At 45.6% G+C, this 15,633-nt stretch overlaps 1 protein-coding gene across 6 annotated transcripts in view; it reads right to left on the minus strand.

Annotated features, from left to right (window-relative positions):
• The window catches only part of ppfia4 (PTPRF interacting protein alpha 4), a 791,036-nt gene that overhangs the window by 736,422 nt on the left and 38,981 nt on the right, over positions 1-15,633 (minus strand). The gene's annotated exons all lie outside the window — the stretch shown is intronic.

Genomic DNA, 15,633 nt, shown 5'->3' on the forward strand with positions numbered 1-15,633 from the left:
CCTCTGGGACTGTGCCACCCCCCTCTGGGACTGTGCCACCTCTGATGCATCTGATGCGCAGGGGTACAGACACCACAACACGGCACCACCTGCACGTTCATGGAGTGGTAGCCTTCCCTGTTCATGAACACCGGCCTTTTATATAATGGTGTCCGCAGGGCAACGTGCACCCCATCGATGACCCCCCCTGGACCATGGGTATCCTGGCGACGGCAGCGAACCCCGTTGCTCAGGCATCCTGGTGGGCGCGGTCCACGGGGAACTGGATGTACCGGTCCGCAAAGGCACACAGGGCGTCAGTCACGGCGTGGATAGGGCATGGATGTACCTCTGCACCGATGCCTGGGCGATACCAGGCAGGTCCCCACTCGGCGATTGGAACAACCCCGTCACCAGAAGAAGTTTAAGGCGACCATAACCTTGACAGCCACCAGGAGAGGCTGTCCTCCCCAGTCCCATGCAGTGCCAGGTGTTCCATCATGTGGCATATGTGGGCCATGGTTTACCGGCTCATCCTCAGTCTCCTCCTGCATGCCCTGTCTGGGAGATCCTGGAACGACTTGCGGCTAGGGGGGAGTTCTCTGATGCGCAGGGGTACAGACACCACAACACGGCACCACCTCATCAGCGACCATACTCACCTCATCCACCACCGACCACACGAGGTACACACAGGGCCTCATCTAGCGCCTCCGTGGCATCACCACCTCCTTCTCCCCCTCTTCCTCCTCCCCATCGTCATCCTGCAACTCCCCCTCGCCTGGTTCCTCCTCCTCCTCGGCCTGCCGGGCAGGTGGACCTGCAGCCCGAGCAGCTGGCACATGCTACCCTGCGGCCCGCTCCTTTGCTGCGGCCTCCATCTCCTCTCTGAGCTGCTCCGGCTCACACTCCCACAGGGCGTCATGCAGGGCAGCAACCCCCGCCACGGCAGCAAACATCGCTGGGTGGTGGCCATACATTATGATCTGCATGGGGTGAGGGGAAACGGAATGTTATCATGGCGCATACAGCCATCCACAGCCAGATGCCATGGACTACATGGTCGCCCCGGTTGGCACCGTGCGCCCCAGCCACGCTCGCCCACCCAACCCACAACCCCCCACCCCCTATCGGTGCCTCCGCACCCGCCGTCCATCCCTCCTGCCAGGGCCACGATTCCATGGCACAGCCCTCACTGGGGCTGCCGTGGGTGTAGCCCTGCATCTCCACCCCCGGTGGGTACCGCTGGCTGGGTGGCCGGCGAAGGATGCGCCAAAAACCCAAACGGCCGCGATGCCTGCGATGGGCCAGCGCCGTGTGGCTGCCCATCGGCATGGCCACCGTAACAGCGGCCGTTGCGAGGGCATCGCCCTGTCATGGTGGGTGGTTCCCGGCCGCTCCGCCTGTCCCCCCCACCTTCCCCGACACTCCCCTGACACTGGATGGTTCCCCCCGCTCCGCATCAGCTACGGCCGTCTCCGTTTTGGGAGCCTCAGGTCCCCCCCACGCCGACTCCTACCTCCTCCAGATGCCTCATCAACCAGCATGACTGGCTGACAATTTTTTTTATAGGTAGTTAGAACCACGCCGTCGTGACTTCAGAACACTCCGTCGAACTGTGGCCCATCCGGGGCGCAGCATCTTTTAGGGGCCCGGAGAATCGGTCGTCAGGCCAACTCCAGCGATTTTCAGGCCCACGTCTGCCGCGATCGCGCAATTTTTTTTGGGTGCGGAGATTCGGAAAATGGCGTTGGAACAGCGTCGCGAGCCGTTTCGGCGTAAACGCCTATCCTCCGACCGAGCGTGGGCTCGGCGAATCCAGCCCCTGGATAAGAAAAACTCAATCCGGAAAAGAATCAGTTGAACCGGAAGTGTAATTTAAGTTAAAAAATCCCACTGGATGTCACTGAATGGGGACTCCTTTACAGAAAGTAAAATTCCTCCTCCTGTTTTGTCTTGAGCAAACAACATTAAAAGCGTAATTATCTGTATAAAAGTACAGTACATGAAAGCAACCAAAACAATCATTCTACCTTTCGTAGCATATTTTCCACAGATGTTCAAGAGCTTAAAACTGAGAGCATCTTTTATCTTAAAAAAATATGCACACTCATCCATTTTTAGCACATTATAATAAAACTCAAACTTTGCCAAGCACAGGCAATGTATATAATCGTATAAAAATCGAATTCCTAATATGAAATGTTTAGCCAATAAGTTGGGAGTCAAAACTTACAATAGTTTTCAGAGGTCAAAATCCACCCTCTCCCACCATCGCAGAGTTACCAGATCAGGGACTGTTCTTACCAACCCCACACCCAAAAGAACCAAGAATTATAGTTATTGAATTATTTATAAATATGTAGTATCCATGGAGACAGACATTAATTTGTGCAGGCTAAAATCAAATTTAACAATTTAAGCAACACAAGCCATATATACAAATTTACACATTTTCATTTTTTTCATAACATAGAACGCTACTTAGCAGCACAGCATGCAAGGAACATGCTATTAAAATCCTTAAAAATCATCCTTCTCATCTTCAGAACTAATTAATGCATCTCAATCTGTTTCCTCAATGGCATCGTCACATGGATAATCAGCATCAGCAATCATGTTTTCATTTTCTGCCAAATACTTTCATATTTCATGAATGATTTGACGACAATCGCCATCCTGGTTTCATCCCAGGCCTCTACAACCCATTCACATTGCTAATGTTGAATCCTGTATGCTGCCTACCTTGATGAATATATTTTCTCCTCCAATCATCCAGTCATTCCACTTTGTTTTATGCTATCCTTGAAGGGTTTAGTAAGACGTCCAATAGTTGAACACGCCTGGTCAGACCACCAGGAATCACTTCATTCAATCTAACTTCGGTAACAACATCGTCAAGGTATGATCTGAATCTGTTCTAGATGAGGAAACTTTTTTCTTTACGTCATTCCCTCTGGTCGTAAACTCCAAGCTATCCTCAGCCATGTTTTCAAGGCACCTTTCTGGATGACTCCTTTTGAGAATTGCTGTTTTGGAAGGGTTTTTCTCTTGAATATCACCATTGGCTTTAGCTTTGTCCTGTCGGACATACAGAACAGCGAATCTACTCTCAGCGAATCTACTCTTTATAACTAGTTGTTTTCATTGACTGTTTTCTCTACAACCTGATTCACCATTTGACAGGCTGACAGATCCACATGCTGATGTGTTTTGTCCATGTTCCCAATATATCAAAATCTGTATCCATTCTTTTGTCGGTGTTTGATTATAAACCACTAGAATGCAATAAGCTGGTCACCAAGTTCCGCTGAGAGGCATGTGCAAAATCTTCATCTTCTGCCACAGGCCAAAATTGTTTCTCCTCACCTGGTTTGCAATCAAGTGCTGACTTTAAAATCTGCAATGCCAATTTTTTTTTTTCCTTGTGTCAGGTCAATTATTCGGATAGATAGATCCATAAGAAACAATGTCCATTCTGACAATTTTCATTGACATATTTGGCAACTTCATTTTCCAACTGTGGCCACGTACTATGTTTTGCTCTGTTTGCACATTTATTCTGCCTGAGCTGTAGGGTGCTCCCTGCAACTTCTAACGTTCCCCTCCAATATGTTAATTCTCCAACTGCTGCACAATTATTTGTCTGCTCTACAATCTCTTTTTTAAAATAATATTTCATTAAGGTATTTGAAAATGTTTATAACAGTAACAAAACAATATCAACATGGTAAAATAAACATTTCCCCCCCCCCCAGCCCAATCTTCACACACCTCAACCATACAACAACAATCCACCCGCCTCCCCCCCCCTCCCCCCTTGGAATACTGCATCTGCTGACATTTTTAATTTTCCCCCGAGAAAGTCGGCGAACGGCTGCCACCTCTGGGAGAACCCTAACATCGACCCTCTTAAGGCGAACTTTATTTTCTCGAGACTGAGAAATCCAGCCATGTCACTAACCCAGGTCTCTACACTCGGGGCTTCGAGTCCCTCCACATTAATAAGATCCGTCTCCGGGCTACCAGGGAGGCAAAGGCCAGGACGTCGGCCTCTTTCGCCGCCTCAACTCAAGGATCTTCCGACACTCCAAAGATCGCTACCTCCGGACTCGGCACCATCCGTGTTTTTAGCACCGTGGACATTGCCTTAGCAAAACCCTGCCAAAACCCTCTAAGCTTCGGGCATGCCCAAAACATGTGGACATGATTTGCTGGGTTTCCCGCGCACCTCGCACACCGATCATCTACCCCGAAAAACCTGCTCATCCTAGCCACTGTCATGTGTGCCCGGTGGACTACCTTAAATTGTATCAGGCTAAGCCTGGCGCACGATGAGGAGGTATTAAGCCTGCTTAGGGCACTGCTCTACAATCTCAATGACTAAGTTTGAACTGGGTTGTGTATCTGCTGTGCCTTCTTGATACCATGTTACCATATTAGAGGGCAATGTTGGTAGGAATGCAACATACAGTGAGGTGATCGTCTTGACATCACATGCTGACGTTTACAGACACATGTTGCTGAACAGTAGGCTGGCACTAGGGAGAGTTTGACTTCAACGTTAAGTGAATGATAAAGTACGAACAGTTCGTATTTTTGGGCCAAAAGTCAGAGATCCACTTTTATACGAGATCAACCATTATTCCGGCATGGTAGGTAGAATAACCATTGTTCCTCACCTCTCATACAAGCAGTCAGGCCAATAATGGATTAATTACACTCAACTCTCTTATAGTGCCCCATTTGAATCAACGTTATCAATCCAAGTTATATTAATTAGCCAGCAACTTTTCAATAAAAAATATAGAAGGGACTTTTTGCATAAAGAAAGCACTACTACGTTCACAATGTATATTGCTATGCACACTTTGAACATTTTTTGTTCAATCCAAGCATAAAACATATTGCAGGATGTGAATAATAAGCCGCGTTGGGGGTTGAAGTATGAAGAGATTGAATGCTGACTTCTGTAACCATCCAGTTGGTGGAATAACTTGGGTGAAACAAATTGTTTTTGCATTCCAGGTTTCCTTTATTCCAAACAAAACTGAAGTAGGAAATACCAAACCATTTAATTTTAAAATTCTCTATTTTTAGTTTAGACTTATTAAAACATAGGTTCATAGTCCAACACTCTTGGAAAATCAAGAATATATGCCAGACATAGGCTACATATACCGAATGGTCCTCCATAACAGTAACACTTCACTCCAAAATCTCAATTGTTCTCAATATGTATCCTTTCAATCCAGAAGATAGGGGATGATGCATTCTACAACTACTGATTTGTGCTGTTAGAAATTAATTCAATCATAAAAGGAATAATATTAAACAAGTGCTGTGCAGAACAGCAAAGTGAAAAATATCTAGCCAGTCTATAGAAAGTTCATTTCTCATCAGTCAAATAACTCCCCAGGGCTTTTCTAGATTTTTGAAATCTAAGTTTCTAGGAACGGAGTCCATCAACCTTCTCTTGTTAAACAAAATGAAATGTTGAGCTGGGCCTTTCAGGCTGCAGTGGAACATGTAAACTCTATTGCTCCCTGGTTTTTGTACCCGAATCAACTACTATATCCAAATTTAAGTTCCACAGTCTAACTCAAGGTTTGTGCACTGGATTTCCTTCAATGCAAACATCTTTTCCTTGAAAAACTGACCTTGTATGCTCCATTAAAGAAGAATTACAACACCAGGTTAAAATCCAACAGGCATACCTGCTCCATTAAAGAAGAATTACAACACCAGGTTAAAGTCCAACAGGTTTGTTTCGAATCACTAGCTTTCGGAGCTCAGCTCCTTCCTCAGGTTCACCTGAGGAAGGAGCTGCATTCTGAAAGCTAGCGATTCCCATAAACTGTAAAGCCATGTACTTAAACTCTATATTTATTAGAATTTGAAGATTTTAAATTCATAAAAAGCACATGATCAGCACATAAACAAAACACAAGGTCCTGTTAGGTTAGGTCAAATATTTGAATGTTAAAATACATTCAAACTAAGTCAGTGACAACTTATTATTTAAAAAATTAAAAGACTAAATCAGATAGTTTAGTGTGCTATTGTGCTTCACATGAAATTGCTGGAAAAGAAAAGTAGTTTAGTATCCTTGACTTGGTAGTTACACTATCACCTCAATAAGAAGCAAAAATCCCAATTCAGCAACTTGATAATAGTCAAGACCAACACTTCTATACAGCAATGGGGGTGCAATATCAGAGGTGTTGTCTTTCAGATGAGACATTAAACTGAGACCTCAACATCCCCAGAGAGGCTTGTAAAAGATCCCACAACATTATTTTAAGAGCAGCAGGGAAATTATCCCTCTGCCCAGGCCAACAGGAGAACAACTTATCTGATTCACTTTTACTCATCACAGGTCCTCAACCCATCCACCTGGCTTGAACCTTGAACCTGCCACACCAACATTGGGCACTTGCCAATTGCTTCCAACTGGCGAAGACCTTTATGCAGCAAATTGGCATAAGTGGTAACCCAGATTACAGTAGTGCTGCACCCCAATCAATGACTCACATCACTGAAGATTACTCTCTGACAAAATTCAACAGAGGGCTGAGAGCTCCATTTAGCCAATGCAGAAGCTATTGTCTGGCTTAGTAATTACTGTGCATGCCAAAAAAAAAAATCACTTTTTCAAACATTCTACTACATGTGTTGCAGATTTAACTGTTTTCAAAACAATACATACACAGTTGTCACTGCCATTTGTCACTAGTCTTTCCAATGGATCTTCATTCATTTGCAATGAATAGTGATGCATATGCACATTTCGAACACTTGCTAATCTGCCATTTAAATATATCTTCATCATGACAACTAGTCAGTGGTGCCATAAGATAGCTGAAACAACTTTATTTTGGTTTGCATGTGTAAATTAAACTTAAGCACTTGAACCATTAATGATTCTCTCATACTTTTAGATGATTGTTCATTAGCCTTAACTGTTAGTGACCAATCAATGTTATCCCTTTGTCAATGGGAGTCCCTGTTGCGTGCAGTACATTGGTTTCAAAATTTAAATCTATAACTGGTTTCCCATTTCAGCATAATTACTGAACTTCCCTGCAGCAGAGACATGATTGTGGGCGCCGAGGTCTCTCAGCAAATCATATAGCACTTGCAAAATTCTAGCATGCATCCATAATTCCCCAGCAACAATGACCTCACCCACCAGCACCTCACCCCTTGTTCTCCATGTAGGCCTAATTAAGGAGCGTAAATTAGGTGATTGGGGGGGAGGGGGGGGCACGGTAGCACAGTGGTTAGCACAGTTGCTTCACAGCTCCAGGGTCCCAGGTTCGATTCCCGGCTTGGGACACTGTCTGTGCGGAGTTTGGACTTTCTCCCAGTGTCTGCGTGGATTTCCTCCGGGTGCTCCGGTTTCCTCCTACAGTCCAAAGATGTGCAGGTTAGGTGAATTGGCCACGCTAAATTTCCCTGTAGTGCCCAAAGGGGAGGTGGGGTTACTGGGATACAGGGATAGGGTAGAGGTGTGGGCTTAGGTAGGGTGCTCTATCCAAGGGCCAGTGCAGACTCGATGGGCCAAATGGTCTCCTTCTGCACTATAAATTCTATGATTCTATGATAATTTTTTGAAAATGTATTCATGGGATGTGTGCGTCGCTGACTAGGCCAGCATTTATTGCCCATCCCTAATTGCCCTTGAGGTGATGGTGCTGGTGAGCTGCCTTCTTGAACCGTGGCAGTCCATGGGGTGTAGGTACACCCATTGTGCTGTTAGGGAGCAAGTTCCAGGGCTTTTGACCGAGCGACAGTGACGGAACGGCGATTTCCATGTCAGGATGGGGAGTGAATTAGATGGGATCTTCCAGGTGGCGGAGCTCCCATGTATCTGCTTCCCTGGTCCTTCTCGATGGTAGGAGTCGTGGTTTGGAAGGTACTGTCTTGTACATGGTACACACTGCTGCCACTGTGCATCAGTGGTGGAGGGAGTGAATGTTTATGGTTGGGATCCCAAACAAGTGGGTTACTTTACCCTGGGTGGTATCAAGCCTCTTGACTGTTGTTGGAGCTACACTCAGCAAGGCAAGTGGAGGGCACTGTATCATACCGCTGACTTGGGTCTTGCAGATGGTGGACAGGCTTTGGGGAATCAGGGGAGCTACTCGCCGCAGGATTCCTAGCCTCTGACCTGCTCTTGCAGCCACAGTATTTATATGGCTGGTCAAGTTCAGTTTCTGGTCAATGGTAACTTGTAGGATGTTCACAACAAAAGAATAAATAAAAAGGAACCAGCATCTTTCTGGGACATTTTCACACATTATCTTGAAGTTAATTACAGGGAGGCAATGAAGCCCAAAAGCAGGTTGCATACTCAACAACAGAATGGCATTTAGAGATGGGCAGCGGGAAGAAGAAATATAGTGGAAAGGGTGTATAGATCATTTCAAAACAGAATATCCAAAGTCATCCTTTCCCCTTCACAAAATATTGCACAAAGGAACTGAATACATCCCCTGTAATAAAGTATTAGGTTAAGTCTTTGCATTGGCATGGGCAAGAACACTTCAAACTCAGTCATTCAATATCTAACTGAATTCAGTTCGCTGGAATGACACTCTCGTGTTCCATATACTTATTTTACATGGATTTTATTGTTGCATTTGCTCAACTAGCACCTTTAAAAAAATATTCTGTTTTATCACTTCTTCAATTTTATTTAAAAAAAACCATACACAAAGATCATCGCCTTGCTGTATTAGGTAAGTTTTCAGTTCTGCTAATATTTTCAAAATAATTATTTAGTCGAAGCAAATAGTTATTTCATATTTTACACTAATATAATTCACTGTAAATGGCATTGTTACAATACCTAGCTCAGCAAAATCAGAATAGGTAAGGTCAAAGAGAAAAAGAGCCCATATCCTAAAAAACAACCAAGTTGTTTGTGATTCTTTACATCATTGTCCAGATCTTCCTTTACTAACATTTTTTTGTATTATTCATTTACCTCATTAACTTCCTACATTTGCTTTCACTTTTTCTTATCCCCATCTCTTCACTGAGCTTTTCATTGGTAATTTTGTCTTTTGACAGAGAAACCAACATGCAGCTTACTTTGGGCCTACTGGGCCTGAACAACAGAATTCACAGTGGGAGGCTATTCGTCCCATCGAGTCTGCACCGGCTCTTGGAATGAGCACCTTACTTAAGCCCATGCCTCCACCCATTCCCTGTAGCCCAGCAACCCAACCTCACCTTTTCTGGGCATTAAGGGCAATTTAGCATGGCCAATCCATCTAACCTGAATATCTTTGGACTGTGGGAGGAAACCCAAGCAGATACAGGGAGAACATGCAGACTCCGCACAGACAGTGACCCAAGCCAGGAATCGAACCTGGGACCCTGGAGCTGTGAAGCAGCTGTGCTAACCACTATGCTACCATGCTCCCCTGCAATAAAGATTGTCCTGCAATTTAAAAAAATGTATAGAACATAATGGTACATAGGAAAAACAAGTATTTGACCATCAGGTGAGACAGATTTTATTTCCAATATGCAAGCAATACAAATTATGAGAGCAACATGTTTAACCAAGTTGCAATGGGTGTATAATTTTGTTTTTCGATCAAGGCTACATGGAACGTCATCCAGTATGTTGCTGTTTTGTTTTATAAATTTAGAGTACCCAATTACTTTTTTCCAATTAAGGGACAATTAGTTGGCCAATCCACCTGACTTGCACATCTTTTGGGTTGTAGGGGCGAAACCCACGCAAACACGGGGAAAATGTGCAAACTCCAGTCAGTGACCCAGAGCCAGGATCGAACCTGGGACCTTGGCGCTGTGAGGCATCAGTGCTAACCACGGAGCCATCATTTTAACATAAGCATACTTACTACATACAAAAAAACCAACACAGGTGTCATCAACTATATAAAGATGCATAAAAATACTGCAGGTTGATATTATACGAGATGAAAGGTGGTATGAGATGGAAGAAAAACTACCAGAGGTGTGAGTTTTTTTGTACAAAAGCACCAAGAAACTGGAAGTAGTTTCAAAATAAAAGTTAAAATAAGTTCTAATATTGCTCCATTATATTGAAAATTACATTGACAAACTACTTTCACTCAGTTGGTAGCCCCAGACTATTAACATATCAACAAGAACAGTTTTTATTAAAAGAATGAGGGACTAGCAGGAGAATGGGGCTCTCATTGGTTTTCAATGATTTGAATGGCCTCCCTTCTTCAGTCCTGTAAATAACAACCAATTTCATTTTCTCATACGATTGGAAATATGAAGAATACAACAGTCATTACTCTGATGACTGTACAGCCTCCATTTGAAACATCCTGCCAATGTCTTGATCTGCTTGGTGTGTCAAATGTCATGATATCAATAGTGTTAGGGCATCAAGAGCTGCCAGATGGAAATAATGATTTGGAAGAGACCTGAAATGACATCATAAAGCTGCACACACAATTCAGAAAACCAATCACTTCTATATTCGGAAATAAAAACAGAAAATATTTGAATTACAGTACTCAGCAGGTCCAGCAGCACCAATCTCAGTTTCAGATATGAACTAGATCTCCTGAGCAGGACACATCGGTTAATTAAATAGAGCAGTACAGCACAGTACAGGCCCTACGGCCCATGATGCTGTGCCAACCACTTATCCTAATCTTAAGATCAACCGAACCTGCACCCCTTCAATTTACTGCTGTCCATGTGCCTGTCTAAGAGTCACTTAAAATGTCCCTAATGACTGACTGCACCACCTCCGCTGGCAGTGCATTCCACGCACCCACCACTCTGTGTAAAGAACCAACCTCGGACATCTCCCCTACACCTTCCTCCAATCAGCTTAAAATTCTGTCCCCTCGTGACTGCCATTTCCGCCCTGGGGAAAAGCCTGGCTATCCAATCTATCCATGCCTCTCATCACCTTGCACGCCTCTATCAAGTCACCTCTCTACCTTCTTCGCTCAGGTGAGAAAAGCCCTAGCTCCCTCAACCTTTCTTCATTAGACATGCCCTCCAGCCCAGGCAGCATCCTGGTAAATCTCCTCTGCACCCTCTCCAAAGCATCCACATCCTTCCTATAAAGAGGCGACCAGAACTGGACACAATATTCTAAGTGTGGTCTAAACAGGGTTTTATAAAGCTGCAGCAAAACCTCGGAGCTCTTAAACTCAATCACTGTTAATGAAAGCCAACATACCATACGCCTTCTTAATAGCTGGTTTAGCTCAGTGGGCTAAACAGCTGGTTTGTAATGCAGAACAAGGCCAGCAGCGCGGGTTCAATTCCCGTACTAGCTTACCCGAACAGGTGCCAGAATGTGGCGACTAGGTGCTTTTCACAGTAACTTCATACTTGTGACAATAAACGATTATCAACCTGGGTAGCAACTTTGAGGGATCTATGCACATGGACCCCAAGATCCCTCTGTTCCTCCACACTTCCAAGAATCCTGCCTTTACACTGTATCCAGCATTAAAATTCGACCTTCCAAAAATGAAACACTTCACATTTATCTAGGTTAAACTCCATCTGCCACTTCTCAGCCCAGCTCTGCATCCTGTCAATGTACTGTTGTAACCTGCAACCGCCCTCAACACTATCTACAATTCCCCAACCTTTGTGTGATTGGCAAACTTAGTAACCCACCCTTCCACTTCCTCATCCAAGTCATTTATAAAAATCACAAAGAGCAGAGGTCCCAGAACAGATCCCTGCAGGACACCACTGGTCACCGGCCTCCATGCAGAATACTATCCATCCACAACCACTCACTGTCTTCTTTCGGCCAGCCAATTCTGTTTCAGCCAGCCAAATTTCCCTGTATCCCCATGCCCCCTGATTTTCTGAATGAGCCTGCCATGTGGAACCTTATCAAATGCCTTACTGAAATCCATATACACCATATCCATTGCCCGACCTTCATCAATGTGTTTCGTCACATCCTCAAAGAATACAATGAGGCTTGTAAGGCACGACCTGCCCCTCACAAAGCCATGCTGACTATCTTTATTCAAACTATGTTTTGCAAAATAATCATAAATCCTATTTCTCAGAATTCTTTCCAGTATTTTGCTCACCAGACGCAATACTGACTGGTCTGTAGTTCAAGGATTTCCCTATTCCCTTTCTTGAACAGGGGAACAACATTCGCCTCCCTCCAATCATCCGGTACTACTCCAGTGGAGAATGAGGACGCAAAGGTCATTGCCAACGGTGCTGCAATCTCCTCCCTTGCTTCCCGTAGTAACCTTGGGTATATCCCGTCTGGTCCAGGCGACTTATCTATCCTGAAGCTTTTCAAAATTTCCAGCACATCCTCCTTCTTAATATCAACCTGTTTGAGTCTATTAACCTGGTTCACACTGTTCTCATGAGCAACAAGGTCTCCCTCTCTAGTGAATACTGAAGCAAAATATTCATTTAGGGCCTCCCCCATCTCCTCAGACTCCAGGCACAAGTTACCTCCACTATCCCTGATCGCCCTACTCTCACTCTGATCATCCTCTTATTTCCTCACACAAGGGTAGAACACCTTGGGGCTTTCCTAATCCTTCCCACCAGGGCTTTTTGATGCCCCTTTATAGCTCTCCCAAGTCAACTTTTGAGTTCCTTTCTGACTACCTTGCAACCCTCTCGACCTGTGCCAGAGCTTTGCTTCCTCAACTTTACGGAAGCTTCCTTCTTCCTCTTGACTAAAAGCTCCACTTCTCTTGTCATCCAAGGTTCCTTCACCTTACCATTCCTTCCTCGGCTCAGTGGGACAAAACTATGCAGCACTCGCAGCAAGTGCTCCCTAAACACCCCCCACATTATTATTGTGTATTTCCCGGAGAACATCTGTTCGCAATTTATGCTCCTCAGCTCCTGTCTAATAGAAGTATAATTTCCCCTCCCCCAATTAAATACCTTCCCATACTGTCTGTTCCTATCCCTCTCCATGACTATGGTAAAGGTCAAGGAGTTGTGGTCACTGTGTTATGGGTCCGTGTTTACAGAAACCCAAAGTGTTTCATGGAATTCAACCGACCCACAACTGTTAATAGATTGTGGTGTGGGAAGCACATGGCATTACTCTCCAGGTGTGATACAGCAGAAATGGACAAATGGTTTTTAAAACAAAACAATGTTTATTCTATGAACTAAAGTTAACCCTTTTAAAACGAACATTGAATATCTTAAACACCCATTACTTCAAAGATAACCCCAAAAGACTACAACACTAAATAATCCTTCAAACTGTTCCTTTAAACATCCAAAAGACTTCAAACCTTCAAAAATTGGAATACATTAGGTTAAATTCAATATATTTATAGTCTTTGGATTGCAGAAATCAACAAACCAGCTGTGTTTATTCCTGCAGCTCTCAGCAAAACACAGACACTCCCAGCTGCCTTCTCAAACTGAAACTCAAAAAAGCAAGTGAGCTTAGCTCCCTCCACCCTCTGACATTACTTCAGTAATATGATCAGCTCAATTTCTTAAATTTCTACATTGCTTAAACATCCATGTCTTAAAGGTACTCTCACATGACAACTGTCACCGAAATGCTCTCCCACCGAGACATCTGACACCTGGCCTGGTTCATTGCCAAGCACCAAATCCAATATGGCTTCCCTCCTAGTCAGCCTATCTGCATACTGAGTCAGGAACCCTTCCTGGACACAGCTGACAAAATCTGCTTCATCCAAACCATTTGCACGAAGGAGGTTCGAGTCAATGTTAGGGAAGTTGAAGTCACCCATGACAACAACTCTGTTCCTTCTGCACCTTTCCACGATCTGCCGTCCAATCTGTTCCTCCATCTCTCTGCTGCTATTGGGGGGTCTACAGAAAACTCCCAATAAAGTGACTGCTCCTTTTTTGTTTCGGACTTCCACCCATACTGACTCAGTAGACAACCCCTCCGCGAACACCTCCTTTTCTGCAGCTGTGATGCATTCTCTAATTAATAGTGCCACTCCCCCCTCCTCTTTTACCTTCCTCCCTATTCTTCTTAAAACATCTAAACCCCGGAACGTCTAGCAACCATTTATCTAGGGGGGGATGGCAAGGAAGGCAGTGCAATGTTCCTCCTGCAGAATGTTTGAGGTGAGGGACGCCGTCAGTGTCCCTGCTGATTTCACCTGTGGGAAGTGCACCCATCTCCAGCTCCTCAGAAACCGCATTCGGGAACTGGAGCTGGATGAACTTCGGATCATTCAGGAGGCAGAGGTGGTCATAGATAGAAGCTTCAGGGATGCAGTTACTCCGAAGAATGAAGATAGATGGGTGACGGTGAGAGGGGCTGGGAGGAAGCAGTCAGTACAGGGATCCCCTGTGGTCGTTCCCCTGAGTAACAAGTATACCGCTTTGGGAGACTTTCAGTTGCGGCTATGCCTAGGTAGGTCGCACGGTTGGCAGCTCCCGCCGATAATGGACTTTTAGCCCCTTTTAAGGAGTTCCAGCGGCACTTTGACGGCGATTCCCGGTGTGGGAAGGAAACAGTGAGGGTCTCCCAGTGCTGTATGGACTGGACCATGAGTGGGGCGATCAAAAAAGCGGCTTTGGAGAAGAGGAGAACGGGCGTGAAAAAACAAGATGGCGGCTGGCGGGGATCAGGCAGCGTGGGCACAGTGGTCACGGGAGCAGCAGGAGCTTTTGAGAAGCTGCTTGGCGGAGTTAAAGGCGGAGATGTTGGCCCCTATGAAGGCGTCGATTGAGAGGTTGGTGGAGACCCAGAAAATGCAGGGGACGGCGATAAAGGAGGTGCAGCAGAAAGCCTCTGATAACGAGGATGAAATTTTGGGCCTGGCGGTTAGTGGAGGCGCACGAGGCACTGCACAAAAAATGGCAGGAGAAGCTGGAAGGCCTGGAGAATAGGTCAAGGAGGCAGAACCTGCAGATTCGGGGTCTCCCTGAAGTCGTGGAGGGGTCGGATGCTGGGGCGTATGTGACCACGATGCTGGGTACACTGATGGGCGCGGGGCTTTCCCGCAGCCCCTGGAGTTGGATTGGACGCACAGAGTCCTGGCAAGGAGGCCTAGGGCGAACGAGCCGCTGAGAGCTATGGTGGTAAGATTCCACCACTTCACCGATAAGGAGTGTGTCCTGCGATGGGCGAAGGAGCGGAGCAGCAAGTGAGGGAACACCGAGATCCGTCTCCATCAGGACTGGAATGCAGAGCTGGCCAAGAAGCGTGCGGGATTCAACCGGGCCAAGGCGGTCCTCCTCAGCAAAGGGGTGAAGTTTGGGCTGTTACAACCGGCGAGGCTGTGGGTTACATATCAGGACCGGCACCACATTCTTGATACGCCGGACGAGGCGCGGACTTTTATCAAGAATGAGAAGCTGGGCTCGAGCTAATGGACTGTAGTATGTTGTGGGGGTTGCTGGTGGGGTGGTGGGGGCAGGCGGTGTTATAAGACCATAAGACATAGGAGTGGAAGTAAGGCCATTCGGCCCATCGAGTCCAGTCCACCATTCAATCATGGCTGATTTCAACTCCATTTACCCGCTCTCTCTCCATAGCCCTTAATTCCTTGAGAAATCAAGAATTTATCAACTTCTGTCTTAAAGGCACTCAACGTCCCGGCCTCCACCGCCCTCTGTGGGAATGAATTCCACAGACCCACCACTCTCTGGCTGAAGAAATTTCTCCTC

This window comes from Scyliorhinus torazame, chromosome 17 (assembly GCF_047496885.1).
Source record: "Scyliorhinus torazame isolate Kashiwa2021f chromosome 17, sScyTor2.1, whole genome shotgun sequence".
Classification (NCBI taxonomy): domain Eukaryota; kingdom Metazoa; phylum Chordata; class Chondrichthyes; order Carcharhiniformes; family Scyliorhinidae; genus Scyliorhinus; species Scyliorhinus torazame.